Source organism: Schistocerca americana, chromosome 1 (genome assembly GCF_021461395.2).
Source record: "Schistocerca americana isolate TAMUIC-IGC-003095 chromosome 1, iqSchAmer2.1, whole genome shotgun sequence".
NCBI lineage: Eukaryota > Metazoa > Arthropoda > Insecta > Orthoptera > Acrididae > Schistocerca > Schistocerca americana.
The window spans coordinates 183,849,860-183,874,163 of record NC_060119.1 but is presented as its reverse complement, the minus strand read 5'-3'; the positions used below and the strand labels follow the sequence as shown (position 1 = coordinate 183,874,163).

General features: G+C 43.4%; 1 protein-coding gene and 1 pseudogene across 3 annotated transcripts in view; one reads left to right on the top strand and one right to left on the bottom strand.

Moving 5' to 3' along the window:
- Nucleotides 1–24,304, bottom strand: part of LOC124544859 (organic cation transporter protein-like) — a 189,997-nt gene that overhangs the window by 69,904 nt on the left and 95,789 nt on the right. The window lies entirely within an intron of this gene.
- On the top strand, nt 3,676–3,793 carry LOC124558177 (annotated as a pseudogene).

Below are 24,304 nucleotides of genomic sequence, written 5' to 3'. Positions count from 1 at the left end.
CAAACTGAACTTCTCTGTCGGCGGCTTTACCATTTTTTCCGTTCTTCTGTAAATAGTTGGTGTCAGTATTTTGAAATTATGACTTACTAAACTGATGGTAGTATTCATATCTACCAGCGTCTGTCTTCTTTGGAACAGGAATTATTACATTCTTCTCCAAGTATGAGGGTGTTTCACTTGTCTCACATATCTTGTATACGAGGTGGAATAGTTTTATCACTGTGTTCTCCCAAGGATCTCAATAATTGTGAGGGAATGTCATCTACTCCTGGCGCCTTGTATCGACTTAACGTCTTTCAGAGCTCTGTGAAGTTCTACTAGGCTTATTAAAACTATTAGTTTCTGCTGAACTACCAGTTTCACCGCTTGTCGCAATGTGGTCTAGAAAATCTACCCTTGATTGTCAGTTCCAAGAAAACTGTTGGTGCTCAAGCCACTCGATGTCATCTACTTCGCAACCAAAGAATTTAGTTTGTTCTGCAGACATTACATCTGATTTTCGATCTTCGGATAGAGTCTTCGATACCCAGTGTCTGCAGTTTCTAACAATCCAATCAACCTGTCAGCGTTTCATGAAGAATAAGTACCTCTCGCGTATGACAACTACTTATTAATTTCAGATTTGCATAAATACCTATCGACCCAATATATTCTTCAGTCGTTTGGAAGATTTCATCAGTAACTATGGATAGCATTTCACGTCATGTTTCATCGTAAACATAACGGTTTTTCTTCTGAAATTCACAACAGCACTTTGCGTGTTGATAAAATGTATGCTACAAACATAAAAATAATTGCTTGTGAATTTTGGTTGCTGTCCCGGCTTTTGGATGCAGAAAGCGAATTACAGAACGTACTTGCGTTTTGGCGGCAGTTAGAAACGACAGTCATGTCAAAACTCTTTTTAAACACAACAATGTCGCAGCTGAGGTTCTGGTGAGTTGTGTCTACGCCGCTTTTCTTGTATTTTTTATTTTGATTTTGAGTTATACATTGGGTTAACATATATTAGCAGTTCTGCACAGAAGAAAAACAAAGAACTGGTGTTTGCGTTAAACATCAAGCTGTACACCAACTCTGTTCCTTCCACGAGTCGGGTCTTTAGCTCAAGACTAATGTCCACAACGTCGTTTATATTCAGCGGGGATGGTTGAGAATCTTAACTTTTTCATTAAAAAAAATAGCAACAAACGACATGATCGACGTGTAGCCATTTTAAATAGAAATTACGTTACAAGTTTGTTAACTGTCTCGCTCTACACCACCACTGTGTATCATTCTAATCACCCACGCAACATATAACTAATTAAACTAAAATCCGATGTACTTATATGAAATAACAAAGGCACAAGTGTTATCTGTGAGAAGTATCCTCATTCAGTACATCTCCCGTTCCGGCCGGCGCCAGTGATCCGTACAATAAGTTACGTGAAAAAAAAAAAAACGCAACGCTTAGTATATTCTGCCGGATGACGAAATTTTTTTCGTTACTACCAGGGCAAATCACTGTCAGGAAAGGCGTAACTGAGACCCTGTGAGGCGTCGAAGTTTGAGAACAGTGGTATCAAAGAATCTATGGATTGCGTTTCGTATCCTAATTATTTATGGAATTCATTAGACATGGATGCATGGAGTGCGCCTGCGGAACGCGTAATACTTTAAGTAGGACGGTAATTAAAATGATCTTTTTTCAGTCGCTGCGTGGATTCAAAGCTAGCCTACAGAACGGTTCGGACACGATGAGGAGCCGATGCTCCATATTTCGTTAATAAATCCACCAAGAGCTACAAATCCTGAGGTCCACCACAAAAGGGTTATAACCTTCTTATGTCGAACTTGACTGCTGAATTTGCGTCTGAGGTGTAGAGACTGACGCACGCGGTGAAGTAAGTGATTGTATGTGTTCGTATCTCAGTTGCGCCATGGCTTCGTTCGAGGTCCTCCTCTTATATTGCAGGAGCAGCAGGCACCATGGTCTCCATGTTAGTCCACAAAAATTAGTCACGAATTGTAAGATCTGATGGCCATGGAACAGATCCCTCTCTGAACTCCTTCGACATAGGGATGTGGAGTCCATACGGAGTCACACATTTGCATCAAAGAGGCTGGAGCTCACTCGGTTTGCAACCGCATTATATGACTAACCCGCATTGGCACCTCACGATGAGGGCAGGAAGAACATCTCTGAGGAAAATGAGTTGGATCGATCCCGTCATTGTGTTTGGTATTAGATACGGCTCAATAATCACAATTTATCCCAACTCATATGGTCATACTCAAGCAGTGTAGGTCACTTATAACCATTGACCTTAAGAGTTTTGTCTGCCCGAACATGAGTTACGCGCGTGTTGACAATGATGCCTCGACTGAAAGTGCACTCGTCTGTAACACCGAAGTCGGGAGTTATGGTTGGAGTATGCAGTGCTGTCAATAGCACTGCCGTTGCAGCTGCCTCGCCTTTCTGCAGATATGGCTGAAGCTGTTGTTCATGGATAGCAATTCACACTTTGGCATGGGACGTACCAAACGCTTGCGCAGTTTGGCGAGTGGCGAAGGCCGGTTCTCTTTGATGTGTCTCAAACTGTCTTCCTCAAAGGAAAGCGAAAGAAGCGTAGACGACTGGGGTTCATTTTCGGCACTACATACCCGACAAACCCGCAAAGTAACTGATATTCAGAAGGTCCATCATACATACAGTTAATACTCAAAATTTCACACAGTACTGCTGTACACTGGCGTCCGCAAAGTGAGGAATACTGGAATTTGGTTCAGAATTCTACCACAGGATGTTTACGGGAAATTCTGCTTTTTCTTCGGCCCAGTGATGGTTTCGGTGGTCCTACATTCAAGGCATCTGTGACGATTTACAGAACAGTGTCAAAGTACAGTCCCAAAACAGATATCTTGCTCTCTCTCGTGCAGCCCTTACCAGGCTCCCGAAAGGGACCATCCCAACACTATCGTGTGCGATTTGTGGTCCCAATTCCCAGCATAAAATTAATGTAGCTGCATTGTAGCTCCCCTGCATCTCACATTCCTACAATGATACAACCTCCTTCGCGTCCTGCGAAATTTAATGGCAACAGTAGGGAGATCCGTCACGGCTCGCCGAGACCACATTCAATATTTGGAAAAAAGTGTGAAAAATCAAGGTTGAAAAGTTCTCTACTTCAAGAAATGGGTTGTTCTCAAATTCTGTAGCTTCCAACACAGCCCAACATGCAATCTTAGAATTACGATGTCAGAAGTGCAGTTGACATGGCTGCACAATAAATTGTCTAACTGGAAAGGGGGACTGGGGAGTAGGGGGGAGGGGGTGAGAGTAAGGGGAAGACTCACCTTGGTTCAATCCTAGGCTAGTAAGAATCGATTGTATCAACGCAGTTTGTTTTTGGAGGTTTTCAACATTCATCTTGTCGAATGTTTGCCTGGGTCACACTTTACCCCAACAACATAAAAAATGTAGCTTTCCAAACATATTTTATTAATTTCTGACTATGCCAGTCGACTTTAAAAAATAAAACTCATGAAAATAATGCAATAGCATCCATTAACAGGGTCAGATGTGAAATTTTGTAAGGAAACAGGGAATTCGTGAGTTCCTGTCAAGTAGATCACAGTTCGTAGTAATTGACGGAAAGTCATCGAATAAAACAGAAGTACTATCTGGCGCTAGGCAACGGCCTTGCCGCAGTGGATACACCGGTTCCCGTCAGATCACCGAAGTTAAGCGCTGTCGGGCTTGGCCGGCATTTGGATGGGTGACCATCCGGGTCGCCATGCGCTGTTGCCATTTTTCGGTGTGCACTCAGCCTCGTGATGCCAATTGAGGAGCTACTCGACCGAATATTAGCGGCTCCGGTCACAGAAAACCATCATAACAACCAGCATTGTGAAGCCTAATGCAGGATTGGCTCAGGTGACTTTTAACATAGGGGGGTTATGTAGGGATTTTACTAAAGAGGATCAGGTAGTGATTGTGGGTGGGGCTGGTAATAGTATTGATAGGGATGGGGAGTATGACATAGATGGTGACCTGGAAAAGATAGCCACTCAGACTGGCAACACGAATGTGCATTTCGTGGAACTGTTTCAGCGTCACGATCGGCCTCATCTTAATACAGCCGTCAGGCGTAATAACATGAGACTTGGGGGTGCGCTGATGACAGAAGGCATGAGTCACATTTCAGTGGTGTCGGTGGAGTCTATCAGTAGGACGGGTTTCACTAGACATGGCCTGCACCTCAACAGGTATGGGAAGGGGAGGTTGGCAAAACTTATAGGTGACAGCATAGGTGGGGGTGGTGGGATCACTCATGGGAAAATTCCGGTAGTTGTGGGTGTTAGAGCTGTACCTTTTTTAGATTGAAGTCAGCTGATAGGTATTCCTGCTTAAGGGAAGTCTCTCTAACAAAGAAACCACTTTCTACAAAGCTTGGGTATACGATTAATGAGGGAATTAGTATATTTCATCAAAATATACAAGGTATTAGAGATAAAGTTAGTGAACTGCTTATAGATGTTGACTCTGAAATTATTGGTATATCTGAACACTTCTTAAATAAGGAGATAATTCAGAGGCTTCCTTTACCAGGATACAGGTTGGCTGGCAGCTTTTCTAGGAGCTCTTTTCGGTGTGGGGGAGTAGCCATGTATGTGAAAAACGGTATCCCATTTGAGTCAATTGATGTTTCAAAGTACTGCACTGAAAAGGTGTTTGAATGTGTGCAGGTGTGGTTAAATTTAATGGAGCTAAACTTCTTACTGTTGTTATTTATAGATCCCCAGACTCCGATTTCACAACATTTTTGCTAAAGCTAGAGGAGGTTCTTGGTTCACTTTATAGGAAATACAAAAAGTTAGTTATATGTGGTGACTTCAATATTAATTGTATAAGTGATTGTGCAAGGAAAAGGATGCTGGTAGACCTCCTTAATTCATATAATCTTATGCAAACCGTATTCTTTCCAACGAGAGTGCAAGGGAACAGTAGAACAACCATAGACAATATTTTTGTTCATTCGTCATTATTCGAAGGGCATTCTGTTAGCAAAAAGGTGAATGGCCTTTCAGATCATGATGCACAAATTTTAAGTCTAAAAGATTTTTGTGCTGCAACACATGTTAAATATAGTTACCAACTTTTTAGGAAAGCTGATCCAGTTGCTGGACAGACTTTTGTAAACCTTATCAAGGAACAAGAGTGGCAAGATGTTTATAGTGCTGATACAGTAGACGATAAATATAATGCTTTCCTCAAGACTTTTCTCGTGCTCTTTGAAAGTTGCTTTCCGTTAGAACGTTCAAAACAGGGTACTAGCACAAACAGGCAGCCTGGGTGGCTGACTAAAGGGATAAGAATATCTTGTAGAACAAAGTGGCAATTATATCAAAACGTTAGAAACAGTCAAAATCTAAATGCAGCAGCCCATTACAAACAGTATTGTAAGGTGCTTAAAAAAGTTATTAGGAAGGCAAAAAGTATGTGGTATGCAGATAGAATAGCTAAGTCTCAGGATAAAATTAAAACCATATGGTCAGTCGTAAAGGAAGTGGCTGGTCTGCAGAGACAGGTCGAGAATATAGAATCAGTGCGTAGTGGGGATGTCCGTGTTACTGATAAGTCGCATATATGTACAGTACTTAATAATCACTTTCTGAATATAACAGGTGAACTAAATAGAAACCTAGTCCCAACAGGGAATCATATAGCGCTCTTAGAAAAAAGCGTTCCGAGACTGTTACCTGAAATGCTCCTCCATGATACTGACAAGAGGGAGATTGAGTTAATAATTAAATCACTAAAGACCAAGAACCCTCATGGATATGACGGGGTATCTAGCAGAATACTGAAGTATTGTTCCACGTATGTTAGCTCAGTACTTAGCCATATCTGTAACTTTTCCTTTAGGAGTGCTCGGTTTCCTGACCGATTAAAGTACTCGGTAGTGAAGCCACTTTATAAAAAGGGAGACAGGGATAATGTTGACAATTATAGACCTATTTCTATGCCATCGGTGTTTGCTAAAGTTATCGGGAGGGTTGTATATACAAGGTTACTGCAGCATTTAAATTCACATAATTTGCTGTCAAATGTACAGTTTGGTTTTAGAACTGGCTTAACAACTGAAAATGCTATAGTCTCTTTTCTCTGTGAGGTTTTGGACGGATTAAATAAAAGGTTGCGAACGTTAGGTGTTTTCTTTGATTTAACGAAGACTTTTGACTGTGTTGACCACAAAATATTACTGCAGAAGTTGGAACATTATGGAGTAAGGGGAGTAGCTTACAATTGGTTCGCCTCCTACTTTAAGAACAGAAAGCAGAAGGTAATCCTCCGCAATATTGAGAGTGGTAATGATGTTCAGTCCCAATGGGGCGCTGTTAAATGGGGCGTTCCCCAAGGGTCGGTGCTGGGGCCACTGCTGTTCCTTATTTATGTAAATGATATGCCTTCTAGTATTACAGGTGATTCAAAAATATTTCTGTTTGCTGATGACACCACCTTGGTAGTGAAGGATCTTGTGTGTAATATTGAAACATTATCAAATAATGTAGTTCATGATATAAGTTCGTGGCTTGTGGAAAATAATTTGATGCTAAATCACAGTAAGACTCAGTTTTTACAGTTTCTAACCCACAATTCAACAAGAACTGACTTTTTAATCTGACAGAATGGGCATGTTATAAGCGAGACGGAACAGTTCAAGTTCCTAGGCGTACGGATAGATAGTAAGCTGTTGTGGAAAGCCCATGTTCAGGATCTTGTTCAGAAACTAAATGCCGCTTTATTTACCATTAGAACAGTATCTGAAATAAGTGACATTTCAACACGAAAAGTAGTATACTTCGCATATTTTCATACGCTTATGTCATATGGTATTATTTTTTGGGGTAATTCTTCTGATTCAAAAAGGGTATTTTTGGCTCAAAAACGGGCTGTTCGAGCTATGTATGGTGTAAGTTCGAAAACCTCTTGTCGACCCCTATTCAATAGTCTGGGAATTTTGACATTGCCCTCACAGTATGTATTTTCTTTAATGTCGTTTGTTGTTAGCAATATTAGCTTATTCCCAAGAGTTAGCAGCTTTCACTCAGTTAATACTAGGCAGAAATCAAATCTGCATGTGGAATGCACTTCCTTGACTCTTGTGCAGAAAGGAGTGCAGTATTCTGCTGCATCCATTTTCAATAAGCTACCACAAGAACTCAAAAATCTTAGCAGTAGCCCAAACACTTTTAAGTCTAAACTGAAGAGTTTCCTCATGGCTCACTCCCTCTATTCTGTCGAGGAGCTCCTGGAAAAGATAAAAAAATTAAGCAAATTCCAGTGTTACATTCTTGATTTTCTTTATTTAAACTAACGACTTGTCGCCTGAATATGTTTCTTATATTTCATTTTATCTGTTTCTACAATCGTGTTATAATTTCATGTATTGACTCGTTCCATGACCATGGAGACTTCTCCTAAATGTGGTCCCACGGAACAATAAATAAATAAATAAAATAAAATAAAAAGAGCGATTTGCTGACCATACGCCCCTCCTATCCGCATCCTCAGCTGAGGATGACACGACGGTCGGATGGTCTCGATGGTCCACTTGTGGCCTGAGACGGAATGACGACGAAGAATATTTTGCGTTCCCCAAGGAAGAGTTATAGGCATTATGCTGTTCCTGATCTACATAAACGACGTAGGAGACAATCTGAACAGCCCTCCCACCTCGTTTGCAGATGACTGTCATTTACAGTCTTGTAAAGTCATCAGATGTTCAAAACCAACTGCAAAACAATTAAGACAAGATATCTGTATGGTGAAAAAGTGGCAGTTGACTCTAAATAATAAAAAGTGTGAAGTTCTCACTAAAAGAAATACGTTAAATTTCGGTTACACGACAAATCATACAAAACTAAAGGCTGTAAATTCAACTAAATACTTAGGGATTGCAATTACGATTAATTTCAATTGAAACGATTACATAAATAATGTTATGGGTAAAGTAAATCAAAGACTGCAATTTATTGGTAGAACACTTAGAAAATGCAACAGATCGACTAAAGAGACTGCGTACACCACGCTTGTCTGCCCTCTTTTGGAGAATTGCTCTGCGGCATGGGATCCGCATCAGATGGGACTGACGGACAACATCGAGAAAGTTCAAAGAAAGGAAGCTCGTTTTTTATTATTGCGAAATAGGGAAGAGAGTGCAACGGACATGATGCGTAAGTTACGGTGGCAGTCATTAAAACAAAGGTATTTTTCATTGCGGCAGAATCTTCTCGTCAAATTTCAGTCACCAACTTTCTCCTCCGAAAGCGAAAATATTCTGTTGGCTCCCATGTACTCGCCGAGAAACGATCAACATGATACATAAGAGAAATCAGAGCTCGCACAGAAAGATTTAAGTGCTCGTTTTCTCCCGCGCGCTGTTACTGAGGGGAACCGTAGGGAAATAGCTTGAAGGTGGTTCGATGAACCCTCTGCCACGCATTTAATTGTCAATTAGGGAGTAATCATATAGACGTAGATAAGTGGCATACATTGAATGAGTATTTTTAAAGTTTTGTTGCGCCCTGGAATAGTATCGCAGGCTAACACTGTAAGTTTGCTGAAGTTCTTCACTGGCGACACCAGAAGTGATACCGCCTGAGTCAGCGACCGATAAACTGCACAGCTGAGAGGAAGTGCCGAGCAGCCAAGGCGAACACGGAAGCGATTGCGACACCCGGAACTGGCCGAGCACTCCGGTCCATAAGTGAAGCACAGTGACATCATTGCAACGGACAGACATGGTCATACTGGTGACAGAGCAGGGACTCACAAGTAGCTCAGTTTTAACTCAACTATTCAGCCAATGAGCGAGGTGGCGCAGTGATTACCACACTGGACTCGCACTCGGCAGGAGGACGTTTCAAACCTGCGTCCGGCCACGTGGATTTAGGTTTTCCGTGATTTCCCTAATTCGCTTCAGGCAAATGCTGGCAATGTTCCTGTGAAAGGGCACGACCGATTTCCTTCCACATCCTCCCCTAATCCGAGCTTGTGCTCCGTCTCTAATGACCTAATTGTCGACTGGATATTACGAGGGTGAGTCAAAACTTTTGACAAATCTTTATCAGACAGGTTAATAACCGTTCGTGAATTGTCCTCAACTGAACCTCCCGAAATGTTGTTCTGTAAGTTATTGAACTTCTTCTTCTGCCTATTTGCTGATATTTCTGCACTAACTTCCATAGATTTGAATGTTATACCATCAATCTTATTCCAATCACCACACTGCATAGTATTACTAAGAACCAAGTGGAGATGATAAAGCTTACTGCTGGTTACCGCCAGTGCTCGCCGCGTCTGATGAATCCTCTTTTTAAGGTCGGCAAAAGATGCACGTCACCCTTTGGCTACACCGGGGGTATATAAAATTCCTTGTAGTTGTGGACAGGTTTACATCGGTACCACAAAGAGAAGTGTGAACACCCGTCTTGTTGAACATAAGAGGAATTGCCGCCCGGGTCACACGGATAAATCGGTCGTAGCGGAACATGTTTACCAGGAAGGTGATCATGAAATAAAATTCAGCGAGACAAGCGTCATATCAAAAACCTCGCATTATTATGCACGCTTGTATAGAGAGGCTATCGAGATTGACAAACATCGTAATAATTTTAACAGGAAAGACGAAGGTGTTAAACTGGATAAAATTTGGATGTCAGCGTTGCACCGCAAGCATGACGATCGATTACTTTCAATCGAGAATGTTGGCATCACCAGAGACAATCTCATAGCCGACGCCACGTGATCGACTGTAGTGCCCTCTGTACTGCTTATATAATCAGCGCTTCCTCGAGTTCTCTTCGCAGTTCGCCGTTTTACCTCCGAGGATGTCTCCTGCAGTCGGAGACGAAACGTCAGGAGACAGTTTTATACTTCGACCACGGCCTATCAGCCCGGAAGTTTTAAGTGAAGTCAAATATATTTGTCAAAAATCTTTGTCAAAGATATTTGATGGTGTGATAGGGAACTTTGTCAAATGTCGTCCAATATTTTATCAAATCTAGGGCCTCACTGTAAATTTGATCAAAGAAGTCGCTTGTCTTCTGTTCACTGCAATGTGACATGTTACCACATGGAGCGCCAGCATCGCTGCAGCATTCTGTCGTCTGTAGTGTTTTTATAAACATTGCCGGTGAATACAATTGGTGTGTGCCGACAACTACAAAATTAATAGAGATGTATGAAGCTGATGAGGCGCTTTACAACGTGAGTCACCCTGAATACAAAAATAGATTAAGAAAATTGGAGACCTGACCCCACCTAACCTAACCTAACGTAACCCTCTCCTGTAGCAAGGAATCGGAGTGTTACAGTGAGCTTGACTTCTGAAGATGTAGCAGTTCTTAAGTGAATATTGTGCTTTGTGATATGAGGATATACTTCACTGAGGACATACTGAAATGTATGCTCATCCATTCTTAAGTAATTGATGTACGACTTGACGTCTTCCACTGTAAGCTCACGTAACAAGTTTTGTTGAATGCTTTTATCGTGTCGTCGTAAAACCCACGGCTTCACCCAGATTAGATCAGTTTTTCGTTCCATAGATCCGTGCTAAGGAGATCCTTGTGGGTGTGGAACATGACAATTTTTTTAAAGCTGAAATAACAATACTAATAGTATGAATATATACAATACATCATTTGTTTCTCTTAAAAATTTCGGCAATGGAGTAGAAGGAGTTGGCCACTAATAAGTCTTTCAGGCTCCTTTTAGACTGATCTTTATTTGTAACTAAATTTTTTATGTTTGCTGGCAAATTATTGAAGATGAGAGTTCCTGAGTAGTGGACCCATTTTTGAACTAAAGTAAGTGCTTTTAAGTCCTTGTGCAGATCATTTTTGTTCCTGGTATTGTATGTATGAACTGAGTTGTTTGTTGGAAAAAGAGATATATTATTTAGGACAAATTTCATTAAGGAGTAAATACACTGAGAGGCAGCAGTTAGTATACCCAGTTCTTTGAAGATGTTTCTGCAGGACGTCCGTGAATTTACTCCACAAATAATACGTATTACACGCTTTGGACACTGAAAACTTTTGTTTGATTTGAAGATTTACCCAAAAATATACCATATGACACTATTGAATGTAAGTAGGCAAAGTATGCAAGCTTTTTCATTTTTATGTCGCCTATGTCTGCTAACACTCGAATTGCAAATACAGATTTGTTAAGGCGTTTCTGCAGTTCTGTGGTGTGCTCCTCGCAACTGAATTTATCATCAAGTTGAAATCACAGGAATTTAAGACTGTCAACCTCGTATGTATGGTTCCTTTTTTCCCCCACTTCTCTTCCGCATGTGCGCACGCAATGCAATTGCGGTACATGCAACTGATGCGGTTAATAAGTTGTTGTTGTCAGCCATCTTGAACTTTGACGAAAAATTTGATGACAGTGTAATACCCCTTCTAGCGCTACATCAAAGATCTTTGTCAAATATATTTGACGGAATATTTGATCACATCTTTGATCAAATCTTTGACAAAGAAATTTGATAGTGTAATACCGGCCTAACTGGTGTCTGCAGGTCGGACTCTACGCGACGAGTACTTCAGGCTGGGCTGGAGGCCGAGTCTACTGGGCGCACGTCCTCAGTGAGAGCGCTTCGGAGATTGGCCCGCAGAGGCTACAGTCCACCGCTGTGCAGCGAGGAGCACGTCTGCTGAAGTCTGGGGCCACCGACCGAGCTGTGACGTAACGTTTGCCAAACGAGCCTTCCGTGACGCAGCAGAACTGACGGCGACACACACTCGCTTCAGCTGACTGGATCTGCACTCATTATTAATTAATGTTTTGTTGTGAATAATGTTTTCTTGACGCTCTCAAGCACCCTGCACCCTGCTCGCTTCAGTCCTAATAACCGTAGAGGTCTGGGTCCGGATCACCATATTTTCTTTCCTGTTTCTTCACTTTGAGGAGTATTAATTAGTGGCGCTATGATCGGTTACTTTTTTTGATAATCAACAAGAATTACTCTAGCATTCCCACATGAAAAGAGGCTATTTTAGAATCTTGTCCCCTCTTGCATACGTCCCTACAGATGCTGTGGTACTGCATGTGCTGTAATGTGTAAAAAGAGAAGAAAAACGCACTTCCCTGCATGTACACGTTACAATTTTGGAATAACTTCGGGCAAAAAATACGATGCCTACTTGCAACTTCCCAGTCTGCTGTAGAAATCTCCCAGTTGCTCCAAATGTGTCGTGCAGTATTTAGGTTTGAAAGCTTTGTATATGCAACACTGTAGCAGTTATGCCGCTGCCATCAACTTTGCCTTATGCAAATAGCAAAATTTAAGCATTTTCAATAATTAATTAAATTAATCATAGAGGAAATAGAAAATTTTAAAAGTGTTAAGTGAAAAGGAGAAACACCCAAAACCCTTAAACCATGATGCTACATTTGTTAATAATCTGCACTACCATCGCACGAGGTAGCTTACAGGCAGTCCTTAATTCCACCCACTGGGAAACACCAGGTATATTATTCGGGAATCCCTTGCTGCAGAATTCTATATTCATGACTCATGCTACCATTACTTCTGTCTGGGTGACTCTGGGACTCCTGGGGATAGCATGCAAATGGGATCTGACGGAATCACCGCAACAAACCCTGCAGCTTATTTTTTCTGGGCACCCGCGTAAGTCACCTGTAAGTTACCATTCATTCCACCAGTTCTCCCATGGTGCCACACTGTTGGTAGCAAAGCCACTACTTCTGCATAGAAATTAAATATGGCGTCGGTGAATCCATAGTGATATTCATTCACTCACTCATAGTATTCACCTCAGCATTATTACTTATATCTGGGTTTCTCCTAGATTAATTATATTCTATATTTCGTCCCAGATATCTTATTTGCCATCTCGCTCACAAGATGCTATTTGTCTTTGTTTTTAAATCTTTCACTTAGTGCAACGATGCCAGTCATCTCAGTCCGCAAATCTTCGTATGTTGAACATTCTAGTACAATACTGTCTGGTGTAGCAATGTCGTCACATGCATACAAGTGTGTCGGGCGTTTCTTTGTCCTGTATAAAGATTCAGGGTATGATCCATGGCCTGTCAAACAGTGAATCATGCCTTTAGATGGATTTTTATGACTCATAAGAATCCTGTCCTTGATATATACCTGATACCTGTTGTGATAGGTCCCAGTGTCTTCGCGGCACTGACGCGTTTTCCACAATTTTAATTCTTTTTATTTCTTTCACAAGATTCCCTTTGCAAACCCAGTAGAGAGACTCCAAGTATCTGATGGTAATATCCACTGGGCACACGCCTAATTTTGTGTCTAGGAATCCTGCATACTCAGTTCGCATGACAAACAAACAACTCGTATTAATGAGTTTTATTACAACAAGAGAACTACAGATACTTAACTTTGATCTGAGAGTTCTTGTAGTCCTTTATACATGATCATCCACAAGTGTAATTGCGCAGATGTGTCGCAAGCATAGGGCGACATACAAAATAATCAGTCTTCTTCAGAATAGACCCGACACCTAATTGTGCCCCCGCTGGTGATGCCCCATAGGTTCCTGTAAGCCTCAGCAGCACACTCCAGTGTGTACAGCTTACGATTGACGTGTAACGATGGGATCGCAGTTTGCGTGCCCCGAAGCTGGCAGCAAACCCTATGATGGCTCTGAGGATTGCGTCATAATAAGAGTCGAAGTTACTACAGAGCGACCTTACGAAAGTCCACAGTGCCCAGTCTTGCCAACTTGTGCATAACCTTGGTAGCTTTCTGACGTATCTGAGATATATATGTGTGAAAGTTACGCTTCTCGTTCTAAGTGTATGCACAAACGCCGCAATGAAGTATGGCTGCGTCACACCAGAGTTCTGACCATTCCAGAGCAAAATTCCGCTTGAGGTTGAGGCTGTCTTTGAGCAGCGGGTAGGTAGTCTTATTTGCTGAGATTTCAGTTTCATCATATGAGCACCACTTTTGGATTTTAGCACGTGCACCACACGTTTAACTTTCCAGCCCCGTTCTTGAGTTCTCTGTCACTGTGGTGACATATATAACCGGCACAGGTTGTTACTCCCGACATTTAAGCGTTTTAATTCAGTGTTGTTAGCAATGACTCAAGGATAATACCCGAGAAAATTGGTCCACCTATAGATCCACGGGGCAATCCTTAGTAATTCGCCTCGCTACTTTAGTGAATGTTGTGCACCATTTCACAGTGTGCCCTTCACAGCATTGTGCTGTATCTGCTAAAATGTCGGATGGGTCTGATGACAAACGCAAATTAAAGAGTTGTTGTTGTTGTGGTCTTCAGTGCAGATATTGGTTTGATGCAGCTCTCCATGCTACTCTATCCTGTGCAAGCTACTTCATCTCCCAGTACCTACTGCAACCTACATCCTTCTGAATCTGTTTAGTGTATTCATCTCTTGGTCTCCCTCTACGATTTTTACCCTCCACGCTGCCCTCCAATACTAAATTGGTGATCCCTTGATGCCTCAGATATGCCCTAGCAACCGATCCCTTCTTCTAGTTAAGTTGTGCCAGAAATTTCTCTTCTCTTCTATTCAATACCTCCTTATTAGTTATGCGATCTACCCATCTAATCTTCAGGATTCTTCTGTAGCACCACATTCCGAAAGCTTCTATTCTCTTCTTGTCTAAACCATTTATCGTCCACGTTTCACTTCCATGGCTCTGAGCACTATGGGACTTAACTTCTGAGGTCATCAGTCCCCTAGAACTTAGAACTACTTAAACCTAACTAGCGTAAGGACATCACACACATCCATGCCCACGGCAGGATTCGAACCTGCGACCGTAGCGGTAGCGCGGTTCCAGACTGTAGCGCCTAGAACCGCTCGGCCACTCGGGCCGGCTTCACTTCTATACATGGCTACACTCCATACAAATACTTTCAGAAACGACTTCCTGACACTTAAATCTATACTCGATGTTAACAAATTTCTCTTCTTCAGAACACTTTCCTTGCCATTGCGATTGCCATTAAAGAGTAAGGTGTTAAAAAACTAGCATTGGGTTAAAAATCACCGCCCTGTCAGTGATTCGTTACAGTGGAAGCGAGGTGGTAGTTACATGAGTGCTTATGATAGCGAACTTGACCAACAATGTAACTAAACATTATGTTGGTTGACCTGTACACACTGTGATTACATTTAACGATAATATGATTCTGCTGTATCTGTATTGTTAAGAAGAACAACGCAGTATTCCTTTGGACATGCGTGCATGCAATTAAAAAGTCCTGCCCTATACAGGAATTACATAATGTGTGCACGAGTAAAGGTTGTGACGCAGGAACGACGACATATGCAAATTTGGGTCTGGCCTTGAGTCGTACACGCTTAGCCAAAGCGGTTAAGGCGACCGCTCGCATAAAGCGGGAAATCCGGGCTCGTCATCCACATGACGAGCCGTGTTAAAAATCAAAGAAACGATTGGTGGACGACAACGACAAGTAATATCGGACCAGGTCCGATAATATGCTTTACGTTGGCGTAAATGTGCGATGTCTGCTCTTTCGGACATGTCCGATCCACCTTCTTCCGTGCGGATGCACAAATACGTCCGACTTCCTGTGGGAATGTCAGAGTACCGAGCCTGGGGAAAATGGACAGGTACTGCAATCAGGTGGCGCTCGATGGGGATGTGGGTCGGCCGTGAGGCGTGCTGAGATGGTCCGCCAGTCGCGATAAGGCTGTATCCTGGATGGTGCAGTGATTAACGCACCTGCGTAGCAAACAGGAGATCCCGGGTTCGAATCCCAGTCCCATACAGATTTTCACTTGTCGCCGCCGATTCCGCGTAATGTCCCGATGCAGCTTACGGCATTGATCCCCCCTTTCCTTTCCTTTCTCCTCCTGTCCACCTTCAATTTACGTATGTGTTGCGGATTCTGCATGGTGACACACTCAAAAGTATCCGGGCGCTCCCGAAAACATGCGTTTTTCATATTAGGTGCATTGTGCTGCCACCTTCTGCCAGGAACTTCATATCAGCGACCTCAGTAGTCATTAGAAATCGTGTGAGAGCAGAATGGGACGCTCTGCGGAACTCATGGACTTCTAACATGGTAGGGCAATTGGGTGTCACTTGTGTCATACGTCTGTACACGAGATTTCTACACTCCTAAACATCCCTAGGTCCACAGTTTCCGATGTGATAGTGAAGTGAAAACGTGAAGGGACACGTACAGCACAAAAGTGAATAGGCCGACCTCGTCTGCTCACTGACAGAGACCGCCGACAGTTGAAGAGGGTAGTAATGCGTAATAGGCAGACATCTGGTCAGACCATCACACAGGAATTCAGAACTGCATCAGGATCCACTGAAAGTACTATGACAGTTAGGCGGGATGTGAGAAAACTTGGATTTCATGGTCGAGAGGCTGCTCATAACCCACACATCACGACGGTAAATGCCAAACGATGCCTCGCTTGGTGTAAGAATCGTAAACGCTGTACGATTGAACAGTGGTAAAACGTTGTGTGGAATGACGAATCACGGTACACAATGTGGCGATCCGATGGCAGGGTGTGGGTATGGCGAATGCTCGGTGAGCGTCATCTGCCAGTGTGTGTAGTGCCAACAGTAAAATTTGGAGGCGGTGGTGTTATGTTGTGGTCGTGTTTTTCCTGGAGGGGGCTTGCACCCCTTGTTGTTTTGCGTGGCACTATCACAGCACCTTCTTGCTTCCCACTGTTGAAGAGCAATTCGGGGATGGCGACTGCATCTTTCAACACGATCGAGTACCTGTTTATAATGCACAGCCTGTGACGGAGTGGTTACACGACAATAACATCCCTGTAATGGACTGGCCTGCACAGAGTCCTGACCTGAATCCTATTAAACACCTTTGGGATGTTTTGGAACGCCGACTTCGTGCCAGGCCACACCGATCGACATCGATATCTCTCCTCAGTGCAGCACTCCGTGAGGAATGGGCTGCCATTCCCCAAGAAACATTCGAACACCTGAGTGAACGTATGCCTGCGAGAGTGGAAACTGTCATCAAGGCTAAGGGTGGGCCAACACCATACTGAATTCCAGCATTACCGATGGAGGGCGCCAGGAACTTGTAAGTCATATTCAGCCAGGTGTCCGGATACTTTTGATCACATAGTGTATATCCGAAAGAAGAGACACCATGCATTCTATATAATGCCAATATCGCCACAGAAACTGCGAAAGTAAGAGTAAGAGAGAGAGAGAGAGAAACGTAAAGCTAGGTCTGTAGCTCTTCAAAATTTGCGGCAGTGGATGACAAAAGCAACCAAGATAGTGTAGCTGCAGGGAAACATCCGAATCATTTGATAACTGCTTTCCTACCACTGGCCGTAGCTCATGCCATCAGCGGAAGTCCCAACCTCCGAGCCAACAGTTTTCCTGCTGCTGCCCGTGACATGTAAGCCTTTATATCGTTCGGGAAACACGTTGTCTCCGGACTTCAAGGCGTTAGTACTGGGCACCCCTACTTGCCCTCACTCACCTTCTCAACAACAGGCAATCAAAGCTGATTCACACCAGGCGGCAAGCTTACTCTGCGTTAGCCAATCGTGACTAAAAGGCACAGTGGTTACCAACTGTAACTGTAAATGCACCCATTATTCACAACTAGCATCTAATCCTCCACAGACCCAGCAAATGGTTCAGCCAAGCAACACCAAAGAGTATGTGGTAAACAGAACGTTAGATTATAACGGCAGTATTTGAAGAACATTATAAATTAACGACGGTACACCTAATATAACCTGAAGCGGCCATTCGTAAAATATGAAGTCAGTTTTAACGGTTGCTGGTAAATAAACAGTAAACTACAGGATTGCCTTCCAATTCGATGTCTATCATAATTAATGGCGAGGACTGCCACAAATGAAGGTAGACGATAACACAAGCAAAAACGTTCCAGTAAACATTGGTCAACAAATGAGTTGTTTACGAGTTAATTATGAGTGTGTAGTTACGAACAGCCACTGACTTGTATCGGGGTTGATATAACAATTTTCAAGTACAAAACACACACCCACGCAAATATATACACTGACGGAAAAAATTGCAACACAAGGAAGGAGTTGTGCGACATAAACTAAAGTTCGTAGGCGTGTTTCTCCATGCGAAAAATGACTCAAATTTCGCGACTGTTGTACACACAAAAAAAAAAAAGTTTTGGATCACCTCGGTTCTGAGAGTTCCGGAACCTGTACAGGAAATTGGAATAGAGATCAACATAAACATCATTTCCGCCCTTTTTATTGCTCACGAAAACCACACATTGCATGTTATTCCACCATACGGTGAGATCTTCAGAGGTGGTGGTCCAGACTGCTGTACACACCGGTACCTCTAATACCCAGTAGCACGTCCTCATGCACTGATGCATGCCTGTATTCGTCGTGGCGTACTCTCCAAAAGTTCATCAAGGCACTGTTGGTCCAGATTGTCCCATTCCTCAACGACGATTCGGCATACATCCCTCAGAGTGATTGGTGGGTCACAGCCCTTTTCAAGCTATCCCAGGCATGTTCGATAGGGTTTATGTCTGGAGAACATGCAGGCCACTTTAGGCGAGCGACGTCGTTATCCTGAAGTAATTTTATTCACAAGATGTGCACGATGGAGGCGCGAATTGTCGTCGATGAAGACGAATGCCTCGCCAATATGCTGCCGACATGGTTGCACTATCGGTCGGAGGATAGCATTCACGTATCGTACAGTCGTTACAGCGCCTTCCATGGCCACCAGCGGCGTACGTCGGCCTCATATAATGCCACCCCAAACCAGCAGGCAACCTCCACCGTGCTGCACTCGCTAGACAGTGTGTCTAAGGCGTTCAGCCTGACCGGGTTGCCTCCAAACACATCTCCGATGATTGTCTGGTTGAAGGCATATGCGCCAGTCATCGGTGAAGAGAACGTGATGCCTGTTTTGGGCGGACCATTCGGTATGTTGCTGGTCCCGTCTGTACTGCGCTGCAACGTGTCGTAGTTGCAAAGATGGACCTCGCCATGGACGTCGGGAGTGAAGTTGCGCATCATGCAGCCTATTGCGCACATTTAATACGACGTCCTGTGGCTGCACGAAGAGCATTGTTCAACATGGTGGCGTTGCTGTCAGGGTTTCCCCGAGCCATAATCCGTAGGTAGTGGTCATCCACTGCAGTAGGAGCTCTTGGGCGGCCTGAATGAGGCATGTCATCGACTGTTTCTGTCTCTCTGTATCTCCTCCACGTCCGTACAACATCGCTTTGGTTCACTCCGAGAAGCCTGTATACGTCTCTTGCTGAGAACCCTTCCTGGCACAAAGTAACAATGCGGACGCGATCGAATCGAGGTACTGGCCGTCTAGGCATGATGGAACTACAGACAACACGAGCCGTGTGCCTCCTTCCTGGTGGAATGACTGGAACTGATCGGCTGTCGGACACCCTCTGTCTAATAGGTGCTGCTCATGCGTGGTTGTTTACATCCTTGGGTGGGTTTAGTGACACCTCTGACCAGTTAAAGGGACTGTGTCTGTGATACAACATCCACAGTCAACGTCTATCTTCAGGAGTTCTGGCAACCGGGGTGATGCAAAATTTTTTTGACTAGTGTATAAGTGTGGCGCTAGTAGCTGTAACGGCCGGGCGCGTACTTTTCTTTATTTTTTTAAATCTGCCTTTGAGATTCGACGTAGTGAGTTGATGTTAGTCAAGAATGGCTTTAAGGCAACAATGACGCTGTTATCAACACTTCAGTGAATTTGAGCAAGGGCGTGTTACAGGGCTACGAGAAGCTGGATGTTCCTACTGGAATACTGCAGAAACACTTGGCGGGAATGCAGCCACTAAAGACCGGGCTCAGGACGGCCACATGGGACTATCGACGAGGCGTATAGTTTTGGCGCATTGTACTCCATGTCTAGCAGCAATATGAGCAGCAGCTGGCACCACAGTGACACAACGAACTTTTAGAAATCGGTTCTATGTTGTATGTTAACCAGGGACCTAGAAACGATGGAGAGGCTCCGCCCCGCCGCAGCCGCAGTAGTCCTCAACCCCGCGACGACTACCGCAGTCCACTTCACCCCACCGCCGCCCCACACCTAACCCAGGGTTATTGTACGGTTCGGCCCCCGGTGGCCATCCCCCCCCCCCCCCCCCCCCCCCAGGGGACGTCTCACACCAGATGAGTGTAACCCCTATGTTTGCGCGGTAGAGTAAAGGTGGTGTACGTGTACGTGGAGAACTTGTTTGCGCAGCAATCGCGGACAAAGCGTAGCTGAGGCGGAATAAGGGGAACCAGCCCGCATTCGCCGAGGCAGATGGAAAACCGCCTAAAAACCATCCATAGACTGGCCGGCTCACCGGACCTCGACACAAGTCCGCCAGGCGGATTCGTGCCAGGGACCAGGCGCTCCTTCCCGCTCCGGAAAGCCGTGCGTTAGAGCGCTCGGCTAACCGGGCGGTCTTAGAAATCGGTTACTTCAAGGACATCTCCCAACCTGAGCCCTGTAGCGTGCATTACGCTCACCCCAAACCACCGCCATTTGCTTCTTCAGTGGTGCCAAGCAAGAGCTCATTGGAGGGCAGGATGGCGGTCTGTTATGTTTTCTGATGAAAGCTGGTTTTGTCTCGGTGCCAGTGATGGCCGTGTGTTTTTAGAAGGAGGCCAGCTGAGAGCCTGCAACCAACCTCTCTGTACGCTAGACACAAGGGACCTACACCTGGAGTTGTGGTCTGATGTGTGATTTCGTATCACAGCAAGACACCTCTCATGGTTATCCCAAGCACCCTGACTGTAAATTTGTACGTCAATCTGGTGATTCGACCTGTTGAGCTGCCATTCATGAACAGCATCCCAGAGGGTGTTTTCCAACGGGATAACGCTCGCCCAAAGACAGCTCTTGTAAACCAACATGCTGTACATAGTGTCGATATGTTGACACGGCCTCTTCGATCACCAGATTTGTCTCCAGTCGAACGCATACAGGACATCACCAGAAGACAACACCAGCATCATCCACAAGCAATATTAACCATTCCTGCATTGACTGACCAAGTGCCACAAGCATGCACCTCCATCCCGCAAACTGACATCAGACATCTTTGCAACACAATGCGTGCACGTTTGCGTGTTTGCATTTAACATTATGACAGTTAACCGGATATTAGTGTACCAGAGTTTCACATTCACGCTTACATTAACCTGTGATCTTCCAGTGTTAATCGCTGAAATATGTTACAAAGACAAATATAATCCCAAAATTTCATTACGCTAATTATTTTTCTGGTGTTGCGATTTTTACCGTTAGTGTTTAACCAGAGTGATTTTGCTAAGCAGAGACCGATTGCAAGAAACGACTCTTTAAAGAATAAGGAGCGAAAAAGATCATACGGAAAATGGCCAGAAATGCATTAAATCGGAGGTATACTTACTTGAAGGTGGAAATAAAAGATTTGTTGCAGTGTGGTTTTCAGTGAGTGAATGTAATTACGAGAGTAGACCAGGCAAATGAGAATGTTCTGCCTGTACTATGTGGTATTACTGGATTTCAGACATTTTGCATATGAGAAAAGGACAGCCATCGAGCTGTAGTTTGTAATGATACTAAGCATGACAACGCGAGAGTAAAGAAACGAAATCTGTTTATAACGTGCGCCTATACCAAGACGCGCGGCCAGCGTTTAAAAGGTACTTTTAAACACTGTGACTCGCTGGGCGCAGATATTCAAAATCATTGCCGCAGCGCTTGAGAGCAAGAAGCTGCGAAACAGAAGAAAGAACAATTTATCTTTTGTTAGGAAAATTCTAGAGTCTTTATAGTTAGTTGTACTTCTGGTCGCCGATATGTTAAGATGTACTTCATTACCTTTGATGTTTGGTCGCCGACTTGTTAAGACGTGTTGTGTAGCACCGCTACAAGTTATATTTCATTTAGTGTGAAAAACCACGTTATCATCAAGAAAGAAAACGCTTTTGTAAACCTTGTGACGATAAAAAATACTTACGCGCACGCCAGGACATTTAATTTTTACAAAATATCACACATACAAAAGCAGCGATTGTTGGACTGCTCCATGTATGAGAAAAACATAAAGATGTAAGTTTTGTATTCATTGTAAATTTGTTAATGTTTGTAGTTTAACGCCTTTGTTCTTTGAGAATATATTGATGCTTCACTGTACAGAAAATCTATGCTTATTCTTTTCTTTAAATTAACCACAAATAATGTTTATGTTTAAATGAACTTTGTTACAGGTTCGCTCTTTATCGCGGTGTCTCGATTGTATTTGGGAGACCATTAATGTGTTCAATTTCCAATCTGACAACTTTTTTTACAAAATTTCAGTGTTTTGCATTCATTTCCAATTTTTTTTTTTATTATTCAAATGGGTCCTTTAGGTAATTTCATTGAAGAGTCTGATTGCGTGAAAGCAATCCGGGTTAAGAGGTCATTTGAGAAACTATTTTCACGCAATCAATCTGTACGTCTCCTGAACACAATCGAGAACCGACGCATCGTCGATCATTCATTAATTTTTCTCTCTTTCCAAGTCGTACCAAAAAAAAAAAAAAAAAAAAAAAAAAAAAAAAAAAAAAAAAAAACGGCCAAGGAGAACTGCCGTGAGTACGCAATCTAGTGTTAAAAGGTTGCATTCTTTATCTTGTCGGCAAACATTGCCATAAATTATCATCATCAATGTTATATTTGGTTAAATACGAAAAGCAAAAATCTTTTAACGCTAGAACTAGTGTTTTAACTCTATATTCAAGAGTACATGCGTAGTGTCTATGCCAGAAGGTTACTGCGGAAACAGGTCTACAGGTAATATTCCGTGCACGTGTTGTTAAGTGATAAGGGAAGTGGTGGCTGTTGAGGCCGTTACTGTCCTCTTACATGTAGAGCTAGAACGCAAGTACAATAGAACATTCGCATTTACCTGGTGTGTTCTCATGTGTGTATACATCCACTGGAATCAAAGTGCTTTTATTCTCCACCGACAAATGAGTGTATCTTGCTTGAAACGCGTTTCCGGTCATATGTCCGTAAGTCCTTTTCACTCTTGATTCTTTCAGGAGTCGTTTCCAGCAATTTGTCCCACCCTATACATCACACTATATAGGGTTATTCAGAAAGAAGGAACAATTTCAAACATTTATTGCTTTCAAACTGCAAAAGGTAGAAACACAATTACAACGTTCCTAGAAAGAGAAACGTTCAAAATTTTATGCATTCGGTGTAAGCGTCATGTGTTACACGATAAATATCAAAATGGTGGCTCATTTCCTGCCACACACGAAGCAGCTGGTCTCTCATTATCGAATTCACTACTTCAGCAATGCGATGTCGCAGACTTTCAAGAGTGTCAGGCATAGAGATGATAAAAAGGGGGTCTTTAACATAACCCGCTGCTCCTCCTCTTCCTGGAATGGAGTTATTCACGTGACGTCGGACGTGCTGAGGGAAATGCGACGTTGCATTGTTGAATCTGTGAATTCGATAACGAGAGACTAGCTACTTCGGACGAGGCAGGAAATGAGCCACCGTTTTGAAGTCTGTTGTGTAACACATGGTACTCACAATAAATGCGTAAAACTTTGAAATTTTCTCTTTCCAGGAGCCTTGGAACTGTATCTTGATCTTTTGTAGTTTGGAAGCAATAAATTGAATACTGTTCCTTCTCTTTGAATATCCCCGTATGTACAGGTATATGGCGCCACGGTAGATGACGCCGACGAATGACAGTTCCTCTTACCACATCAGTGTGTTCCTTGCGTATTGCAGCCCATGTAAATGATGCAGCGTACTGAAAGCAGCAGAATGGTCCGGTATTCATGCTAGGAACAAGCCGAGATGATGTTTGTGTACGGCCAAGCAGATGAAACAGTCGAGAGGCAGCACAACTACATCGAAACAAGTAGCGTCACAGACACCAACCACATCATACAACATTTCAACCCCTTTTTGGGCGTTTGTATGGTCATGGGACCTTTCTAACAGATGAACGTGCATACCTCAGATCTGGAGGACCAGGTTCTACAAGATACTGAGACAAACCCTAGTATAGGCTCTAGGTAAGTCGACCGCCAACATGGTGTAAGCCAAAGTATGATTATATGTATCCTGCATGACATTGCATCCCATGGAGACCACTTTGAACATCTGTTGTGAGGTGGATGTGATGCAGCTCAGTACTGAGTTCCGGAAGTGTAGCCGGCCGAAGAGGCCGTGCGGTTAAAGGCGCTGCAGTCTGGAACCGCAAGACCGCTACG